At 39.3% G+C, this 20532-nt stretch overlaps 1 long non-coding RNA gene across 2 annotated transcripts; it reads right to left on the bottom strand.

Annotated features, from left to right (window-relative positions):
• Positions 1-882: 882 nt before the first annotated feature.
• LOC111927010 (uncharacterized) lies at positions 883-7722 on the bottom strand. 2 transcript variants are annotated; one of them, XR_015283250.1, is made up of 5 exons: positions 7592-7722; positions 7061-7086; positions 6638-6661; positions 1840-1921; positions 883-1710 (listed from the first exon to the last, which is right to left on the bottom strand). It is a non-coding gene; the product is annotated as an uncharacterized LOC111927010 (long non-coding RNA). The 2 variants fall into 2 exon arrangements; XR_002863330.2 differs by lacking the exons at positions 6638-6661; positions 7061-7086; positions 7592-7722 and adding an exon at positions 3609-3789.
• Positions 7723-20532: the final 12810 nt, after the last annotated feature.

Raw genomic sequence — 20532 nt, 5'->3', positions numbered from 1 at the left:
TCTATTGTTTGACTTTATCCTGGTGTAGCATGGCTCAGTATGTGACACAATGGTTTGAGTCTTCACTGCTGTTCAGCTTTCACCACCCATAGAAGAGGTTTAATGACAGAAAATTGTAACTTAGAATTTTGTGTAGTGAGGCTGGAATTTGAGCACTGGTCTCAAATCTTAGCTATGTGTTTTCATACCAGAATAATGCTGTTCCCCACTGGTGAACTTGCATAGTAGCTTATATTGATGTTATAAGACATGAAAATAATTAAAAAGTTGCATCTGACTTCAAATAAGAGTATACACACCATTTCTAGTGAGTGTACATCAGACTTGACCCTCTGTTACTCATTTCTCTGGAATGGCTGACACCAGCTTGCCACTGGTTCTCCCAATGGTCTGGGAGAGCTTACATTTCTATCTTTCCTCTTATACAGGACAGTGAAAAGCTTTACTGTACTTATAATAATCTGAAGTAGAGCTGGTCCCTGCTGCCTAAACTGCCATAAGCAGACTCATAAGCAGTTTCCAGAGTGCAGACTGATTAATGACAGCTCAGCATGGGGATGCTGAGAGACTCAGACTCATGACTGATGCATGTGAAAAGACTGTTGAACAGGGGGTGGTCAGGTCTGAGAAAACAAAACCCATCACTGAAATTGCTGAAAGCTGCTGACAATTGTTTTTGCACACAGAGGCTATTTCTAAACATGAGAAAACTAACTGCTACTAACTGTTCTCCTGTGTTTCCCCTTCCTCTTGTCACAATCCCAGTCTTCCTGCCATGGTTAAAAAGGAAATCTGGAAGTAGGAAACAAGTCAAGAGGCAGCCCCCTCTTTATATAAGGAGACTATATTCCATGTAAGTGTCATTCTTGCAATAAAGAGTGATTCTAGTTTTAATGCTTTTATTAATTAGTTGAACTTCACCAGCCAACCATTATATTGATAAATGTATTATACCTTACATATTTGACCTCCTTCTCCTAGGAGATTAACACCCCAAAATGTGTGACTGATGACATATGTGACTCCAAGAGTTTATCTGACATGCAAAGAGAAAGAGATAGAGAGAAGATGGTTAGAGGGGAGATTAAATAAGACATGATGTTCTAAAACCAAAAGTTTTAGACTGTTTATCCATTATTCTATTGTTTTCTTAATTTCTGTCACACAGGTTTCTCTCCTTGGAGTACAGCAAAGAATATTCTGAAGTTAAAGAGACAAAGTCAATGCTACAATAGAAGATTGGCAAAATAAAGTTAATACTTCTTCCCTAGAGGCCTCAGTCCCAAAACACTTGATGCACTCCTCTTTCTTTCTTTTTCATGGTCTAACATTAGAAGGGGTGCCCTGATTGGTACAGCTTCCTCAATAAAGCAGGAACTCCAAAATAAGGAAAACTTGAAGGAACAACAGCTCCATGTCAGACACTATCACTCCATGCTTTTACTGTGTAAAGACAAAAATGCATGTGATACATTGCCCTAAAGAAAAAAACATGCAGAAAGCCAAGACAGCACTATTTTTTTTCCCATAGTGAAAAGTAAATTTTACTCTCAGATTCACAGTTCATGTACTTTCAAGAAAGGTTCAGTCCCATTTTCAGTCACTGAGGGGCCTTCAAATGTCTTGGTCCAGGAATATGCCAGGAATTTCCCCCGTATTCACAGAAGCCACAATGAGCCAGTATCACAGAAACTGTGAGAAGAGCTTGTTCTGTAAATGTGACATAGAAAAAAATCACCTTGCGTGGGAGCCAGCACAGCATATCACTTGAAACAATGGCCAGTGGCCCAGCCAAGTGTATGCAGCATGGATGGGAAATCCCAGCCCTGAGACACCAACCTTCCTGACCGTCCCTCACACACGAGAGCAAATCTTCTGTTCCACTGTGCTTGGCAATGCCTTGTCCTTCATCTTTAAATTTCTTCAAGAAAAACAGATAGTAAGAGCATGTGTTAAGCCTGTTTGAAAAAGACCCTCTCCTTGTTACAGGATGCTACAGGGAGAGGCCCACATGTTATATATTATGGAAATCATTATCATTGCTTTGAAGCTTCAGTTAACAGCAGTGTTTCAGTTACATAGTGAAAGAGGAGTTTTTTTATGTTGAAAGAACACAGAACTCAACAGTGAAGTTAAATACAGCAGGGTTTTTTTCTGAAACATTTACCAAAGTGATTTTTATCTATTGAAATCCATGAAATTTTGTGTACAAGCAGGGCTAAGTATAAGAACCTATTCTAAGAGAAAACTTGCATGTCCTTCATAATCGAAGTCATTAAACAGCTAATGGTTCAAACACCATATAACAAGATGGGTGGAGTTTTCCTAGTGGAGGCTCTGAAATTGTTTCCTCCTAACAAAAGTTCAGAATACATTTGTCAGCACATATAATTTCCTGTGCTCCTTGCTGTATTTGAAAAGCCAAAATATGCATCCTATTGTAACAAAACTCCTGGTTTACCAAGATAAACAACAACAAAACAGATCTGCATGGTGTCAGAACTCCAGGCAGTTCTTTGTATTTGTTGGAAGATCTTACTGAGTTAGGAAACAGTAATTCTTTCTAGGCAGATTCAAACATTTTTGACAGAGATTGCGATGAAAAAAAATGTAAGACCTTTTCCCTTGTAGTTGAAAAGTTGAAATCCTTGGTAGTAACCTTAAACCTGACCATTAGTTCAACTTTGTCTCATGTTATACAGCTATGCACAACAAAGTCTGTTGATGAAATGAAAACAGTTTCCTAGAACGCCAAAACAGACTGCTCCCCTGCTACAGAAGACAGTCATCGCTCCAACAGGGATGTTTACTAATCTGTGTCATTGTTAACCAAGATATACTGGAGACACAGCATTTGAATTAGAGCCTCTGGTAAATGAAGTAAGTGATCATACTGCATAAATTCAGAATGAAATTGGGCCAGCCTAGGGTTTTAGAACCTTCTAGGCCTCCAATACACATATGGAGACAAATTAATAGTTTATTAAGCTGCAGCCCCATGAGCAAACCTGGTTTCCTATGGCAGCCAACAAAGAGGAAGTGTAATCCTCTTCTGGCCTCTCTTCTCCCCTGCCCTTCTACACTACACATTTGACATCTGGACTCTTCTGGATGCTACCCTAACCTAGTAGAAGACTGCCCAGCTCTTCTACTGAGTAATTTATCCTGCTGGGCCAGTCACTTAGACTGCCCTCAGCCTGGAAATGAATCAGTAGGAATGGACAGGATAGCAAGAATAAGACTCCTGTATCTTAGAATCTGTGAGTCATTAGATTGAGCAGCTGTGCAAGGAACCACTGCTCAGTAAGTAACAATATAACAAGGCTCAAAGAGTAAGGACTCTCCTCTGCTGAAAAAGACACTTCCTGCTGACTTTAGCTAACTAATTCTTACTAATATAATGAAATTACAAGGCGCATGAAGATACTCTGCAGGAAAGTTTAGGAAATCCCTGTGTTACTAGGTTTGCAGCAGAGGATCTAACTAGCAGACATCCAAGAGAGCAGGAGGACTGCATTGTGCTTGACTACAAATATGTAGTCAAAAGTTGTCTTCTGCAAATACATTACAGCTGAGCAAACCAGATAAAATCAGAAGTGAAAAATTACCGTATCTATAATGCAGGTCATCAGCAGTATCAGAACTCAAATCCAGGTCTCTTGAGGCTGTCCTGGCTCACTACCATATAGATCCCTCTTGTTTCCTCAATGCCTTGAACCTAGTAAGACTTCCACTATCTTATATTGTAGAGTTTTTAACTGTTATTGGTCAAGAGTCAACTCCATCAAGCTGTGGGAAAAACCATTCAAATGAACTTAAAATGCATACTAGATGTTTGGTTTAAGAAAATGTTTTGTTACAATGACAATTTTGATTCCAACAACATAGTGTTTTCTCATAAATATTGATTGCTAGAAATACCTGTGGTATTTGCCATTTTACTCATTACAGATTCATGCAGGACTGAATGGACAATAGTTGTCTTCTGAGTTAAAACTGTGGACAATATTAATGCTTCAACAGAGTGAGACTAGAAGGCAATTCATCTCTCTGCTCTAACTGTCTAAATAGCACACACAGTAGTTAGTATCAATTTAGGTGCAGTACTTGCATATTTATTGACCTGTGTATCTACTGTGCTAGAGCAGGCTGTGTTCTACTGAAGCCTTTTGGACTCTTGCTTGTGTCAGTGGTTTGCAGACCACAAAAATTTCCCAGAACAAGGAGAACCTCCAACACATTTCAATTTATGAAACAAGTGCAGCCCATATGAGAAATGTATCCCAAAGGAATGGGAAATTATAGTTTGCACATGTGTGGATAAGAGTCAACTGGTGTTGAAGGTAATTAAATTTTGTCACTAATTAGTTTCAACCAATAGTGTGCATTAATTAATCCACACAGTGCTCCTGTGAAAGAAATGCAGAAAGCTCTGAGACTGAGGGTTTGTAGATGGATGAAAATTGACGTATAACAGGATAGGGAGAAATTTTTAAATGGAAGGCTACTGTAGATTGCCTCTGTGAGTGAACATTCCTATTCTGGTGCAAGTCCTAGCTTGCTTAGTCCAAATGTAAAGCAGCTTGAACTCATTTAGAAAGAGAGATGAAAACATCATTTTTCTATTCAAGATAAAACCAGTCAAACTCCCAAACCAGTTACTCCACAAGCCACAAGTCCTATTATTTTATATCCTGGAGTACTTCCATTGTTGCACATTTTTCACATCTGGCGAGTGTTTTGGTATAACTCTGGTGATGCTCTCTCTGAAAGGATACAGTAGAACTTGGAGTACTCTGAAGGGGGACAAGGGTGGCTGCAAGTATGGCTCAGCACCTGCTGAAGCTAAGCAGGCAAGCTTTCTTCAGCTCGGGATGGCTTGTGTGTGAGGGGAGAGAAGGTTTATAAAATCATAACTAGGACAGAGAAGATGAATAAGGAACAATTATTCATTATTCCTTGCCATATAAACAAAATAATTTATCCAATGACAGATAAAAACAGTTAAAACCAAAGAGAACAATTTTCCACACAACAAGATATTGAGCTGTATGACTCACTGCTAAATTAAGTTTGGATGTGAAAAATATTAGCAGGTTCAAAATGGGATCAGGCAAGTCAATTGGAGAAAGGTCCATTGAGGATAACTAAACAATGGCCCTAATGTGATATCAAGAGGAGGAAATGCCTGCAGCACTGATCACTAGAAGAAAGGAAAGAGGAACGGATCATTGTTGTGTTTCTTAAGTTTTTTCCCCTGTTGGTGCTGGCCATTGTCTGAGACAGGCTAATGGGATGCTCAAGTGGTGTGGGACTGCTTAAACTGGTGTTTTTATGAGTTTCCAGTGACAGCATCTGGGCTTAAATGGGTTTCAACATTACATTTAAAAGAAGTAATCGTAACACATTACACAGAGAGTGAGGGGCACCAGAGCTGGGTTTGGATCTTGTTTTGAACCCAACCCTTTTGTGTTTCTCCTTTTTAGTAGCCATTATGATTACTCAGTCTATGTCTTTCCCATCTAAGGAGCTCTGCAGCTGTATGGGAGGGATGGCAAGCACAATCACCATGAAATAAGAAGAAACTATAAATAAGTCAATTCCTTCCATGCCCTTTATTTATAAGGCTCAAAAAAAAATTACAAAAAAATAAAAATCTCTTGATATTAAAACCCAGATGAGTGAAAGATTTCTTTATGAGGATCTTGACATTTTGGTCACATCTGATTAATTGGATGCTATGGTCATCGTTCCAGAGGCTGTATATTAAGAATGAATTTGCCTTGTAACTATCTGGCTCTAAAACTTAATTGAAAGACACAATGAAGCCTTTATGGCTCTTCTGGGCTCTGACAATTTTCCAGTTACCAAAAACTATTGACAAGAGACTCCTCTTGCTTTTCTTTTTATTTCTACATTATCGTGCTTGTTTTGCTTGATAATGCATTTTAAGGATTAAAACTCTCTCCAACCTATTTTTTCATCTCAGTGTTTTTAGTGTAGATATTAAAAAGAGGCTTTCAGTTAAGGATAGACAAATCCTTTTTGCCTAATTTTGACAGCACATAAAAAAACCCACAAACAAAAAACCAAAACTAAAACCGGATGAGATGAAAAGTTCAGTTTGACCTTTTTTATGGTATTAATGAGAGAAAAGCTAATGAAAAATAGATTTGCTGTGAAAAATAGAAAAGAATTCAGAAGAGAGAACATTTAATGAGGACGTGAACCCTAAGATCTCCCACACATGCTGAGCCAATTTCTGTGGAATGGTGGACAGTCTGCCATCTCTGCTCTAGCACACAAAGTTCAAGTTACCAGAAAACTCTACAACCAACCAACTGAAAAAAGCCCAAAACAAACAAACAAACAAACAAACAACCCCAAAAACCAATCAATATGGCCAGGTGGAAATCATAATTTGAAATTGCAGGAAAATGTTACTCATGGCAATTATGTCAATAAGAAGGATAATAAGGAGTGAAGTGGACCATACTTTTTGCCAAACCTCAAGATTTTTTTAAAATTTAGGTTTATATAAAGTAACCACCTGGTGGATGGTTTCTATATCTATTTTACATTCAGAATAAATTTAGAAAAACAACCATATGAAATTGTGGAGTAAAAACATACTTACCAAATGGATTTCTTAGTTAAGATTCTAAGAAAAAAAAATACAGTGCACAGAATAATAAGCTCTCAGATAATATTTTAATTACATTGTATAAGTGTTATGTCATGTAGAATTAATGTTATACATATTATAGGTCTTCCAGCATTCAAATTTTTTAGAAATGAAAATTCCAGATGCCATTGAAGCAGTCTCCATTAAGCACCTCTATTGAAATCCAAAGACATTTAACAAGGGGACAGTATTGGTGAGTGGTTTCTAGTATAGCCAGCCAATAACCTGGGGAGTTTTCCTCAATAGAAACTATCTTAGAATTTTACTGTAGTAGAGCTTGTTTAAGAAAGCAACATTAGTTTATTCACTAATAATAGACAAAGAAAAAAAGACTACAAAAATACAGCAAGGATATAAATTCCATGAATTACATACCTAAGTGTCATGCAATTGTTGGAAACCTGCCAAAAAAAGAAGATGCAAATAAAGCTGAGGAATTCTGCGTTGCAGTGAAATAGTCATCTTGTGATGCTATTCACGAGTTCACATACTATATGGGCAACTAATAAATATTTTCTAAAAATAAGAAAGAAGCTTTTTTAAAAATCCTGTGGACAGTAGAGCCAAATGAATACTTTCCCCATGCTCACCTCACCCCGAAAGTGCTTAAGGCCTGTTAAAAATAACAAGAGAGTTACAGCAACAAAAGTAGAAGAGGTAGAAGTTCTTGTTTTTTTCAGAAAGCCAGGCATACATAAATGTATTTTCCCACTCCTAAATATTTGGGGGGCTATAGAAACATTTCAGTCCAAGCTGAACATAGGCTAAAAGTCTCCATGATAATTATAAACCCACAAGCTTTATTAAACTAGAGGTATGATACTCAATAATTGCTTTCAGGTGGTAAAGTCTTGCAGGAAAAAACGATTCTAAATTCCTATTCCAGGTCTCCCATTCAATGCTTACATGGCTGCAGAGTAGCCAGGGAATATCATGGGACCATACTGCTGCACATGACTTCTTTCTCCCCACTGATTTGAGGATGTCTCCTAGGTACTGAAAACCTCAGTTTAGTTCCTTCCTCTGTTTGAGACAACCTGTATTTCAGGTAAACAAAAAATACAAAATATATTCCTAAATTTCAAGAGAGGCTTCAGACCCCAGGTGTAACATAGCACAGTTATCTGAATTTTTGGATTATACTCCATCCAGAGTGGGACATGCAACATGGAACCTGGCAGCCCCACTTCCCAGGGGAGCATGCAAAAGCTGAGGTCTCACTTGCTCAGCACTGATGGGCCAGTTCCAGTAGGCAGGACCCAAAAATCTGCCACACCCTGAAAAAGGCTCTCATCTCTGAAACATTAGGAGGGGATGGCATCTCTGAGGAGAATCACTTCAGCAGGAGAGGAAACATAAACTCGCATCCCAGGACAGTGTTCCAACAGATGAGCTGTAAGATAAACAGGAAATCCTTCTGATAGACTTTTCAAAGCCAAACTTTCTATCCTTGCCCTATTTTCCCCGTCTCTTCTACAACTTCCAAAAATAAAATGTTCCTACAGCGAAGAACTTATTCTATGTTGAACACAACAACTTTAGTTCATCGTTCTGTCACAGTCTGTACCACACAGTGCAATCTGAGATGGCTCTGCTGGGGTTTTTGTGTCTTCTCGACAAAACAATGAACACATTTACATACAAAGCTACATAAATAACAGTGGTCTGAAAAATGCACTATTTCAACTAGAGATGTCAAAATCTCTTTTCTCACATTGTGTCTTCAATCAATGATGAAATACAGAGGAAGTAGAAAGAAATAGCATTAATTTGCCTCTCTGACTGCTTTACATATCCCCTCATATCTCAGTGGGATTTCTGGAAATAATGCAAAGCCTCTCCAGTGCTTGACATGCAGTACCTCCAAATATTACAGAAGAGCTCTGTAGCCAATAAGCAGAAAAATTTGCATAAAAATGGAAACTAATTTCTCTCTCCATACAGAGAATATTCTGTGTCTGGCAAGCAGTATGAGCTTGAATTTGCAAACAGTAATACAGGCACTGTCACATCCGTTCTGCTGCTACTCTGGTAAAAGCAAACAGCATTTAGCTCAACTGTTACATATTGTTCAGCGAACAGGTTGTTCTAGGACATAACAAAAGACATCTACCTTTTGCAAATGTTTCTAATGATAAAAGTGCAAATTTTTATAAGAAAAAATCTTTTTTTTCCAACATATTTTTCCATTTGCTCATCAGTTTCTTGATTTTTTTCAGTGGAATAGCAAAACAAAGCCATGCTATGCTCTCAGCAGGGATATTTTCATAGTAGAACAAGTTTCAGAGTTGTGACTTGATTCTCTTCCACTATTAAAAACATAAAAATAAAAAACTGATTCCTTGTCCTTCCTTCAAGGAAGGAAATGGAAGACACAATTTCCAATGGTATTCCTGGTATCTCTGTAAGCAAAAAAACAACAATAGCAAAAGTTTAGCATACATAATAGAGGAAGGAAGAGACAATGAAAGCAATGTTTGTGTTTATTTTCTTCAGTGTATGCACTCAACTATCACTGACTTCAATGCAAATGCCATTTTCCACAACATCTAAAGAATGAGACTGATGCTGTAGGAGCCATACCCTAAGGTAGGAAGCACAGTATAAAAGAAGCCAGGCAAACAATCAGCAGTCTGCTCTGAAGATACCACTGTGTGGGGTGGCAATGTACAGACTCCTTTTGCCAAATTTGCCGTATTAGGATCTTTCCCATATACTCTTCTGCTCTCATTTTGCTTTTAAATAAATAGAATCCAAACAGAAAAGCAATAGGTCCCTTAGCTACAGTAAACACAGGTGGCCAAAACAGAATAAAAGTTAATTTCTTATGATCTTACATTCAGAGAAGATAAAAAGCTCATGCTGGGACTTGGTGTGGCCTTTTGGAACATAATTTGCTTTCCCAGCTTACTTGTCTGACCTCTGTACTGAATGACAAAAACTATCAATACAATATGCAGAAATGATGTCACCCCTTTGGTATGAAGGGTGAGGGATGGCTCATTTGGGATATTTGTTTTAATGATATCACAGTCACACATCATGGGATTTGAATCAAATAGATGCTTTTGAGCTTAAAAAACTTTATTGATCTTTCAAATTTTTTTGTGTGTTTTTGGTACCACAGTGTGCTCACTAGAACTGTTACCATTTGAATTACTTCACAGCTGATGCAGTAAACATATTCAAAGATATGAACACCTCAGTTTTGTTTAAAAATTGAAACAAATAAAACTCTCTGCTTCAAACAGTAACAAAGAATTAAAAATCAGTTCCCAGTAAATGCAATGGAAAGTCACAAGTGGCATCTGCAAATTCACTGTGAATCTAATTTATCTGTCAGATCATCAGATGTGTCAATAAGACTCATTTGCTTCACAAAAACTGCACTTCAAAAAAATAATCACCCATTTTATACCAATGACCATAATAATAAATAAAAGGTGATGCAAACATGATTAACTCAGCTGGTGGGAGCATGGTGCTAATAACAGAAAGGTTTTGGGTTCAATCCCCATATAGACCATTCACTTTGGTGTTGGACTCTATGATCTTTGTGGGTCCCTTCCAAATCAGAATATTCTGTGATTCTACGATGTGTCTGTGATACCCTAAAAATTCATTTTGGCATCATCTGTAGCTTGCATGTGCTGAATTGAACAGCATCAGTGCAAATATCACTTTCCATAGGCTTTACAAGTTGATGGTAATGCTGTAGGATCTCAGTATTATGTATAATTAAAAAGAGCTAGACATGACAATAAAACAATTAATATAATAACCTATATTAGTCTAAATTATCATCTCCGAATTAAATTTTTCGTTTTTATTTCAAGTTTTCATTATACTTACTTGGTTTATCACTTCTATTTTCAAATTCACAAAGAATTAAAATTCTCATTAAAGGCATTGCTAGAAATATATCAAAGACACCAGTAGCCCCCAAATTTTCCCAGCTTCCTTGCTTCAGTCTCAATACCAGCCATCAATGTTTCAAATGAAGAGTATAAATTAGTTCAGGATATCCTTGTTCTGAAAAGCATTAAAGAAAAAGATCAACACAGATCACTAGTGCTTGTTGAATCAGCACACAAAGAAGAACTTAGGCTATTCCCCCACAATATGAGGTCATAACAGTTTTCCTTTGTATGCAATCTCTTAATGAAGGAAACTACAGGGATATCTGCCATGGATGATACCTAGCCTAGTTTTATAACAAAAGTGCTCTCCTAGGTGTGTATTTATTCAGCATTTGCCCCACGCCCAATTGGTATAGGTAGGTGGGTTTATACACCCATTTTGGTTCCTCTTAGTGTGCTCACTGAGCTCTATGGGCTTAGATGACATAAGTTTCTGAAGGTAAAACCTATCTGTATCACATACACTTCTGCTACACGATCTGTTAGCATTGCAGTGATGCCTGTAGTAACCTGCCAAGTATTAGTCTACATCTAAAAGGTGTACTGAGAAATATTTTTCATAATATTTGCATTTAATTAATTTAACTGTAACTGTCATTTGGTTCCAAAAACTGCACCCTGATAAGAGCAGTTCTTAATTTAAACCAATTGCTCTCTACACATGTGAAAAAGACTGTCACTATGGTAGCAAAATACCTGAGCCATTGAAAAAGCTAGTTTTGCCAGAAACTTCAGAAGACCAGCATTCAGTCTTCTGCTCTTCAAAACAACAGATAATGAAGATTTTGTTAAGTGTTCTACCTCTGCTCTCTGGCAGATGTTTTCCTTGGTAAATTTGCCACCTCTATCAGAAAGAAAACAACTTATTCCTACCAAAATAAAATACAAGACCCTATATCTTTACAACACATGTTTCCTTTAATAGTAGATAACATGTTTACAGTCTCTGTGCTTCCTCATCTTGCTTGGACTTCATCACCTTGGCTTATCTCCCATGCAACTTGTGTTTGCAAGTTCAGTAGTTTACACTGTAAACAGTGTAGTCAAAGAATATTTGTCATTATACAGGCAGAATTTCATATGTGCTCTGTATTGATGTCTTTTCCTGCAACCAGAAACAAGGACACATAAACCTAAGTCTTTTGGCGCCACGCTGGTATAAAACTACAGCATCCCACTTTAGAAAAACAGTTCAGTCACTTTTCTGAATGAGTTCCACACAGAAGAAAGAGCATGTTTCTGATGTAAAACCCAGATGCACAAGCCATCCCTCAGTGATGAGAATGCAACACTGGCCAAAGCCTAGCCCTTAGGGAGCAGAACAATACCGTGCAAAACATGGACAAATAATACAGGATTACAGTAACAGTATTAATGGTAGAATACTACTTTCTTCTTATGCCAGACAAACGCAGAAAACACTTGTAGAGGCTTAGGAGATCCCCAAACATTCAGCCTAAAATCTGAGCAGCGATTAACGGCTTGGATTTATTTCTGCTGTTGGTAAACACATTGTTTCTAAGTCTGAAAAGATTAGAGGAGTGTTCTCATCACAGCAGATACAAAGAAGCAGCACTTTCTCATTCCGTACCTCTCTGCATCAAGAACTCCTGTGCCCTCTCTAGGTGACCATTCCAGAAAGATGGGCAGTACAGCTAGGTTACTGTTTCTCACGCATCATCAAAACCTCAACCTTGCCTCATGTGTGTCAGAGATAAAACTCCCATTAAGCCAAGATGGGATGAAATTTCTCAAATTCAGCAAATCGCTCATAGGAGACCCCAATCCAGGTGGAAGTAGTCAGGCTATTGTTGAAGAGGTGAGTTAAGGCAGCCATGACATATGGTTAAGTGATCTAGAGTGGACAATTTGAAGGTTGTTAGCTGCCCAGGTGTCCCCCACTGGGCATACTGTCCTGCAAAACATGAAACACCCCCCACAGCTTCGGCTGTCTGCTCTCAGGCTTAATAAAGGATTGATAGTTTAAACACAATGCTCACAGCAATTTTATTAATAAAATATGTTAATAAGCACACAGCATTATCTCACCCTGTTGCAGTGTGCAATTGCAAGTAAGTAATGTTTTTTTTCCAGCTTTTGGCATTTTATAAGCAAATGGCACTCTCATTACAGCTGTCTCCTGAATTATTACTGCTTCCATCACTGCCAGGACAACAGCATTGGTTTTACAAAGCAGCTCCTGACTTACACTGCCTCCTGTGCAAGAGCAGGCATTTCAAGACCTGTTGTCAGTTAAAACCTGAGTTACAGGTACTCACTATATCCAAAAGTCAGAACAAAGACATTGGCTTATGTGAACTATCAGTAAATCCTACAGAAAGCCACAGGTCTTAATGTTTTCTTTCCAAGAAGGTAAAAGGAGAGAAGGAAGAAAAAAATTTCATTTTGATTATACTGTACTATTGTGGTTGGATGGAAACACAAATTTTATAGTTGTTCTAACCAAGTTATTCTTATTTTTTTTGTGTGATTTTGAATAAAATATTCATAATTTTTACACTAATGGCTGTTCCTCAACTCTGCACAGAACCTGAGAGAACCCATAGATCCATTAACACTAACTTTTAACTGATGCAAGCATTTGGGATTTGCAGTGGCAGAGAAGGCACAGAAAGTACCCAGTTAGGTGTGAAATACCAAGATGTCCCAGGAATACAACACAAATACTCAGAGTCAAATATTGCAAATTCTACATAGACAACTTGCAGGCTCATTGAGAATCAGAAGAAAAAGACTGGCACAGAGATAGGAACGACAAGGGAGAGATCCCCACACCACTCCTTTATGAAGAAAACTAAATAGAGTATTGCCCTGATGGGAATTTTCTTTTAAAGTGGTTGTAAATAAGCTGCAATTAGCACAGAGTTAATGAGATACAAAATACTCCCTCTTATACTACTACTTTGGAAAAACTCCAGCAACTTCACAATTAAAAAAAACACCAAACCACAAAACTGTGTGCTAATCTTCATTTGCAGATTTGTGAGTTTATGTATTTTCCCTAGAATATTAATCTCTATTTTATTTATTCACATTTAAGTGATTTCAAAAATTCCTCCTCATACATGTCTCATCATGTCATAATTATTCATCATCATGAAGGCTTCTAAAAGCTTCTGGTTACAACACCATGAAGTTTTCCAATAAATTACAATGCGAAAGGATAATTTAGTCTTCATAACCAATTAATCTTTGGCTTCTTAATAAAACTTAGCTCCAAAAAATAAGGTGTTCCCTAGTCTCAGGAGAGATGGACTACAACAGTGAGTTCACCTCACTCTCTCCCTGGAAATAATCAACATATCCAAATGCTTTCCAGTTCCACCCGAACAAGGCATAAAGGGCATATGGAAACAGAGTCTGAAGTAGCTTCTTTGAACTTTCAGGTCTTCAACGGGAGAGCAGACCAATGAACTAGCATCTCAAAATGCAGACACAGGAAAGATGGTCATGAGCATGCCTCAGGCTTGATTTGGAGCAGCATCTCATGCATTTTCTAAACACCTTTGGCTTAACATTTCCTGAGATGAATGGAAATAGCCCATTAATTTTATGGCTACTGGTGTTCATACTAGAAGGGGAGACACAGTGTTGTTATATAAGAAACAGGGACAACCAACATAAACATTTGAACTTACTACAGTAGGTAATCAAGTTGACAGCTGTTGATCTGTGGTTATATGAGCCCCAGGAGTACCTATTTTTTGGAAAATATTAGTTTTGTGGATACTAGTCTAATCTTGATCAACCCTTTAGAAGACTAAATATTGGAGTTTTGTTTATTTAAACTTAGGTGTCTGCGGTATGTACAAATGTAGTCTACTGTATGCCGACAAGGTCAGTGAGGTGTTTCAGGTGTCAAGGGGGAAGCTCTCACATTTCTGGAATGGTAGAGGAAAGATTTATAAAGTTTTTATTGGCCTGAAGGAAAGAAAGAAAGTAAAAACATCTGCCAGTGTCATGAGTGGATTGTTGGCAAAATTCATTCAGCGGAGGAGTCTGAAATAGATCATCTCTGTCTTAAGAAGTAGGCGTTAGTGGAGTCATCAAAAATAATTACCGCAAAGGAGTCCAGGGAATACCTACAGGGAATAAAACTAATCTGAAAATGTAAATTAAATTCACATAGTATGGATAGAAAAGCCAGGAGTTCTTACACTCCTGGACTCACACAATGTACCAAACTTGCTAAGGTCTTATGAAACAATAACAGAAATATTTTTTATTTCAGTCTGGAATAGCACTTACGAACATGTCAGTAAAAGAAAGATGCAGACAACAGAGGTTGCTGCAAATACAACTGTGATCACACTACCCAGATCTTCACTGTTATAAAACATGCGTCCAAAGAGACAAGCATGGATTTCATAGAATCACAAAACATCCTGAGTTGGAAGGGACTCTCAGGGCTCAGCAAAATCTAACTCCTGGCCCTGTACAGGACAGCCTGAAGAGTCACACTATGTACCTGAGAGTATTGTCCAAACACTTTTTGAACTCTGGCAGGCTTGGTGCTATGGTGACCTCCCTGGGGAACCTGTTCCAGTGTCTGACCACCCTTTGGGAGAAGAACCATTTTGTAATATCCCACCTAACTCCTCCACAAACAGCTTCATGCCATTCCTTCAGGTCCTGTCAGTGGTCACCAGAGAGAAGAGGTTGGTCTGATCTCCACTTCCCCTCACGAGGAAGCTGCAGACCACCATAAGATCTCCTGTCAAGTCTCCCCTTCTCCAAGCTGAACAAGTGACCTCAGCTGTTCAATTTCAAACTTTGGCATTCCTGTGATGTTTTTAATGTGCTCTAGAAACCCACTGGTGCAGAGAGAAGTAAACATAAGTGGGTGGAAAGAAGGTCCAAACAGCTGAGCAGCAGTGACAGTAGCACAAATTTAAACAACTCTCTCCTTTTTTAGGTTTTGAAGAGGATCAAAAGGAGGCTCTGCAGTTCCTGAGGTACTCTGTCACGAGTGTGTTTGTGCTTGCAACTTGGCACTATTGTATAAACAACATACAGTACACCGCAAGGAACAGTGATGCAGCCATTTCCCAGAGCAGCCCTTTCTCTCTCCTCGTAAACAAACCCAAGGCTGTGCGTATCCTTTACAGCCACCCCGGCCTCTCCTCGGGAGCTCACATGAAAGCACTGTGACTGTGTTTCGCATTAGTTTGCTTCCAGTGCCAAACAGCCTCTGGACTCGCCAAGCGCATACCGCGAGCCCCTGCTCTGGGAGGGCAGACAGCGGGGCTGTGGGGTAACGCGGCCTGGGGCTCACCCCAGCAGCACAGGTAGGACCCCTCTGACTGTCCAGCGGATGGCCAGACCTCTGGGCCCGGTGCTGTCTGGAGGATATGCTCTGTACACCCGCCCTGGAGCAGCTGGAGCTCAGGGAAATGGCAGCACTTGAAGCCAGAGCTGCTTTTCTGACTCTGGATGTCAAGGCCCGGCCTTCCCCCTGCACTGACAAGTGTCTGTGGTTAAACAGGTCAGGCACCAGCCACGTGATTTCTTCAGGCCTACTGAAAATGGATTAATCCCGTTTTGGAAATGGTCAAAGTATTATGAAATGTTGTACAGAAATTATTTTAGCTCCTTTCTTTCTGAGGGCCCGCTCCTCTCTGCTGCCCCTCCAGTGCTCCAGCTGCAGGTGTCTGATCCCAAAATAGCATGAACTGGGCTTGTGAAACAAGAGTGTGGAAGGAGTTCAGAACTGTGTTTCTCAGTCTGGGCCTCCACAGGAGGGCAACTATAAATAGATGCAAAGGCAAGGATAATTGGCATGTAAAAATGAATAATGCTGCAAGCTCACCCTAGGAATTTTAGCGAAATAAAACTTTTGCGGCAATTCCACCAACTTGTGTTCTGGTTTTCCTCATCTGATTTTTTCCAGATGTCCCACTTTCCCTTTCTTCTTTGAACAGTAGTACCTTTCCCTGAAGTCCCAATACCATATTGTATAAATTATATGTATTCCAACCTGTAATAACTTTCACAGATTAAGCAAAAAAAATTACCACATAAAAAGATGAATGATCCTAACAAGCCTGGTGCTTGTTGAGCTTTTTAGGGGAAATTAGGCATGTTACTAAGTCAAAAGACTTCTAATCTCATGGTCCATATTCTCCCAGTTAGGTCTTCTACTACAGTGACAGCTTTTGGCCTCTGGACTTGTCACAGTGAAGAGGTGCCTTGAGCCCGGGTAGTTTTTGCAGGAGAGTTGTAAAAGCACACCTTTTTTACCTCATTCACAGATAATGATTTGACAAAACATGAGCAGTTACAGGGAAGAGTAACTGCTAACCTACTGCCCATCCAGACTTTTTCCAGGAAAAAAGACATAGAAGAAATGTGTGGAACAACAGAACTTTCTGTTGAGAGGAAACTGGAAAGAAAACAGTTAATATGATCTCTGTTTCTAACTCATACCACATTTTGTTTTCTGACTCTTTACAGACACCCACCTCAGACTTGGATCTGCTGGAAATTTCCATGGATTTCATAAAAACAGGATTTGAAACTCTGTTGTGGCAAAAGTATGATATAAAAAATTTAAAAATTTGTTTCTAAGGGCCATCAGATTAATTTCCCTTTTGGCTTATGCTAAATCTTGGGGGTGGAGGAAGAAAAAAAATAGCTCCCATAATTGAGCTCTTCAGAGTAGGACTTGAAATTATATCCTGACAACTCACAGCAACCAGGCAGGACCAGCTTTCATTACCCCACAAGAAAAGGAATAAGCATGCTCCAGAAGCCAGAAAGCAGCCTGAATTATCAAGAAAAGTTTTTTGGGGTAGTTTCTTATCCCAGGGAAAATGGGGTAAGAAACAAACTGGTTGGCCAGGTCAAGAGAAATGGTCAGTATCTGAAGTATGGAAAACCACTGCCATCTGTTACCAGTTTTTTGGGTTTTTTTACCCAAGTTTAACCCAAGTAAAACCCGAGGATAAGAAAAGGAAAAGAATTCAACCGCAAAGGATAAACTGCTCTGGCAGACAGAATACCATAAAGAGAAGTCTCTCCATCACGTTGCTAACAGATACAACCCATGGAGAATTAAGTGCTAGTAGATAGATGTTGAAAGCAGACTAGATTGTGTGGTGTGTTTCAGAGACACAGACACCGTCTTCAGGGTGGTAATGAAAAAAAGCTAGTCAAAATTCAGAGAATGGAAAGTAGCCCTCAGCTACCAGGGAAGAAAAGGTAAATTAATTTAATTTGTCTTAATCTATGCCAGTCACAGCTATGAAGTGACAGACCCTCTTCTCACTGATGTTGCATTCCAGGTCTCAGTCGTCTATCCCTTCTTCCTGGAGGTTAGCTCCAAACAGAAGATGATTAGAAAACAATCTATGTCTAATCAGAGAATCCAATATAAATGCACAGATCCTTCTGTGTTCATAAACTAGCAAGGTGACATGAGAATCTATTCTAATTATGCATGTCTACTGTGTGGAAAAAAATGCAGATGATGTTAACTCTTTACATAAAACTGAGAATCAAATGACCTGGGTTCCTGCAAGCTAGAACTGAAACCCTATGGCAAGGTTCAACTCAAGAACTGAATTTCTTTGCAGATGCAAGATTCCAGGAGGACTTTCATTGAACAGGAGTAAAGGATGCTTTGAGCTATTTCCCCTGACAAATCAAGGGGGGAAAAGTCTGTGAAATGAATGCAAGGCACAGAGAAGCTTTTCTGCATTACAAAAGGTAACTTCAGAAGGTTAGGTCAATAAACCTGAAGTATGTCAGTAAGCCACTATACATTTTAACAGCTCCTACCCAAACAAAAGTATTTCATTTGGATATTTTGCTATCAGAAGGTCAACAGTTTAATTGCATCACCTAAACAGCAACCCAATTAAAGTTACCTCAGCAATGCATAGAGACAGTTCAAATAACTCTCCCAAACAACATAAATGGTCTTAAAATGGCACCCTTTATAATCACAAAGGAGGTTCTTGGGTGACCATCAGAGAGATGAAAGGTGAACGGCACAGCCCTTTACCCACACAGTCTGCTTTTATTGCCTTTCAAAACGCAGTTGTATTGCTTTTAATGCTTTGGCAGGTTCTCCAGGGTTTTTTTCTGCAGCAAGATCAAGCTACAGGAAGAAAAACACTGTTAACACTGCAGTGTCTTAAGGACTATTTTTACTGTTCCTGATTTATTTCTGACCTCCTGATTTTTTTTTGTTTGACCTTTTACATGAAGACAAGGAAAAGAGTACATTTCATCTGCCAGTTGAGAGCATTTTCTTTTCTTCACTAGCAGAATTATAGGGTTTTAAGTGAATGTCAGCTATTCTGCCTGCAGGCTTTTACTTCACTGCAACTGTATACCTAGCCTTTTCTTTCTTCCCTAGAAATAGCCTTTGTTAAGTAAGGCAATGTTTACTGAGCAAAACCTGTACAGCCTCCAAGAGTCGAGCTGGGTGATGATGTTTTGGAAATCAGTTTCCCTCGGGAGTCAAAACTGGTGACATGTAGCCAGGTGTTTTCTTAGTGCTATTGGCTTGTTTACCAAACCTGCACATTTCCTGTCAGGGTTCCTCTGAATCACAATGAGTATCACACAAGCCCCTTCCCAGTTGTGGAAGTTGTGCCTCCAGACCAGAGACTGCTGCTTTCTGTTATCTTATTTCACCACCAATTCACTCGACAGCTTGAAGCATATGGCCCAAGCCAAGGTTAATGCAGACACTTGTGTGCTCAAACTACCCATATGCTGAGCTAGAGTGAGACAGAAAAAGTTTGAGAACATCATAATTGCATTTGCACCAGGGCTATGTTAGCAGCCTTGCACGTAGGAAAGCTTCTACATGTCACCCCCTCCTCCTCCTCTCCCTTGCTCTCGCAGTTCCCTAAACTGTCAGCCTTTAACAGTGTCATCCTGTCCCCAGTTGTCCTGGTTCTTATACTTGCATCCAGAGCTTTGGGAACAACAGGAGCAGCAGGATAGTCATGGGTAGGACACTAAACCCTAGTTTTGGTGTGTTTTTTGGTGGGTTTTGGGTGTTACACAGGAGCAAGTAGGTTCAAATCTCAGCCAAACAAGGCTGCTGCCTCTAGACTTGGAGCTGAAGAGACCATGGTACAGCCTTCACCTTCCTATGGCACTCCCAATCTAATGAGACACTTGAACTCTCCATCTCAGCTTTCACTGCTGCATCTGTGGCCTCCTTCCTGACAGCTGTGTTTGTCTCTGCTGCCTATGCAGGTGAAAAAAAGGTAGAACCTTATTCCCACCATCCTAAGATAGGGAGGCTCTTTCTTGTGGTTAGAAGTCATTACCAGGACACCACATTCCAGGATCTTGGCACTAAGGGGCCTTGAAGCCATTTAGAGAAGCTGTTAAAAGAAAGGAGATCAAGGTACTAGGGAAGGTGCTGGGTGCAGGTTTTCTGAATTTCCTCCTTAGGACTCCATGTCCTTGTTAGGACACAGGATACACAGGCATAAGGTAAGGAGGTTTCTGAAAGTCTTGGACAGGAGGTATGAAGGTCGCTAGAGCCTAGGAAAACTTCTCTGGCTTCTTCCTCTTTAGCTGACTAATAGCATGGTCATAGATATTCAATAACCTATCTTAGATATTTACTGCCTGCAGTTTACACTTGTCCTGCTGACCAGCCTGAAGGCAGATGTGGCCAACAACTGACTCCATCACATGATCAAAGACTTATCTGCCATTTTTCTTGCTTGCATCACAACAGAGTATCCAAGTAAATTAGTCTGAGCAACTTCACCCACTCCTTGTGCACAGCAAATTACTTGTAACCCATTAATTACCAGAGAAAGGATAATATTCTACTTCCTCTTAGTTACAGAAATTAAAGTAACTGGAAAGCCTCCTCTCCTCCCTCTGCAAGAGTCTTCACCCAAATTTCTTCCAGCCTGGTGTCTGCAGTGT

This window comes from Cyanistes caeruleus, chromosome 2, assembly GCF_971803275.1.
Source record: "Cyanistes caeruleus chromosome 2, bCyaCae1.hap1.1, whole genome shotgun sequence".
In the NCBI taxonomy this organism is placed as follows: domain Eukaryota; kingdom Metazoa; phylum Chordata; class Aves; order Passeriformes; family Paridae; genus Cyanistes; species Cyanistes caeruleus.
This window is presented reverse-complemented; position numbering and strand designations above follow the sequence as displayed.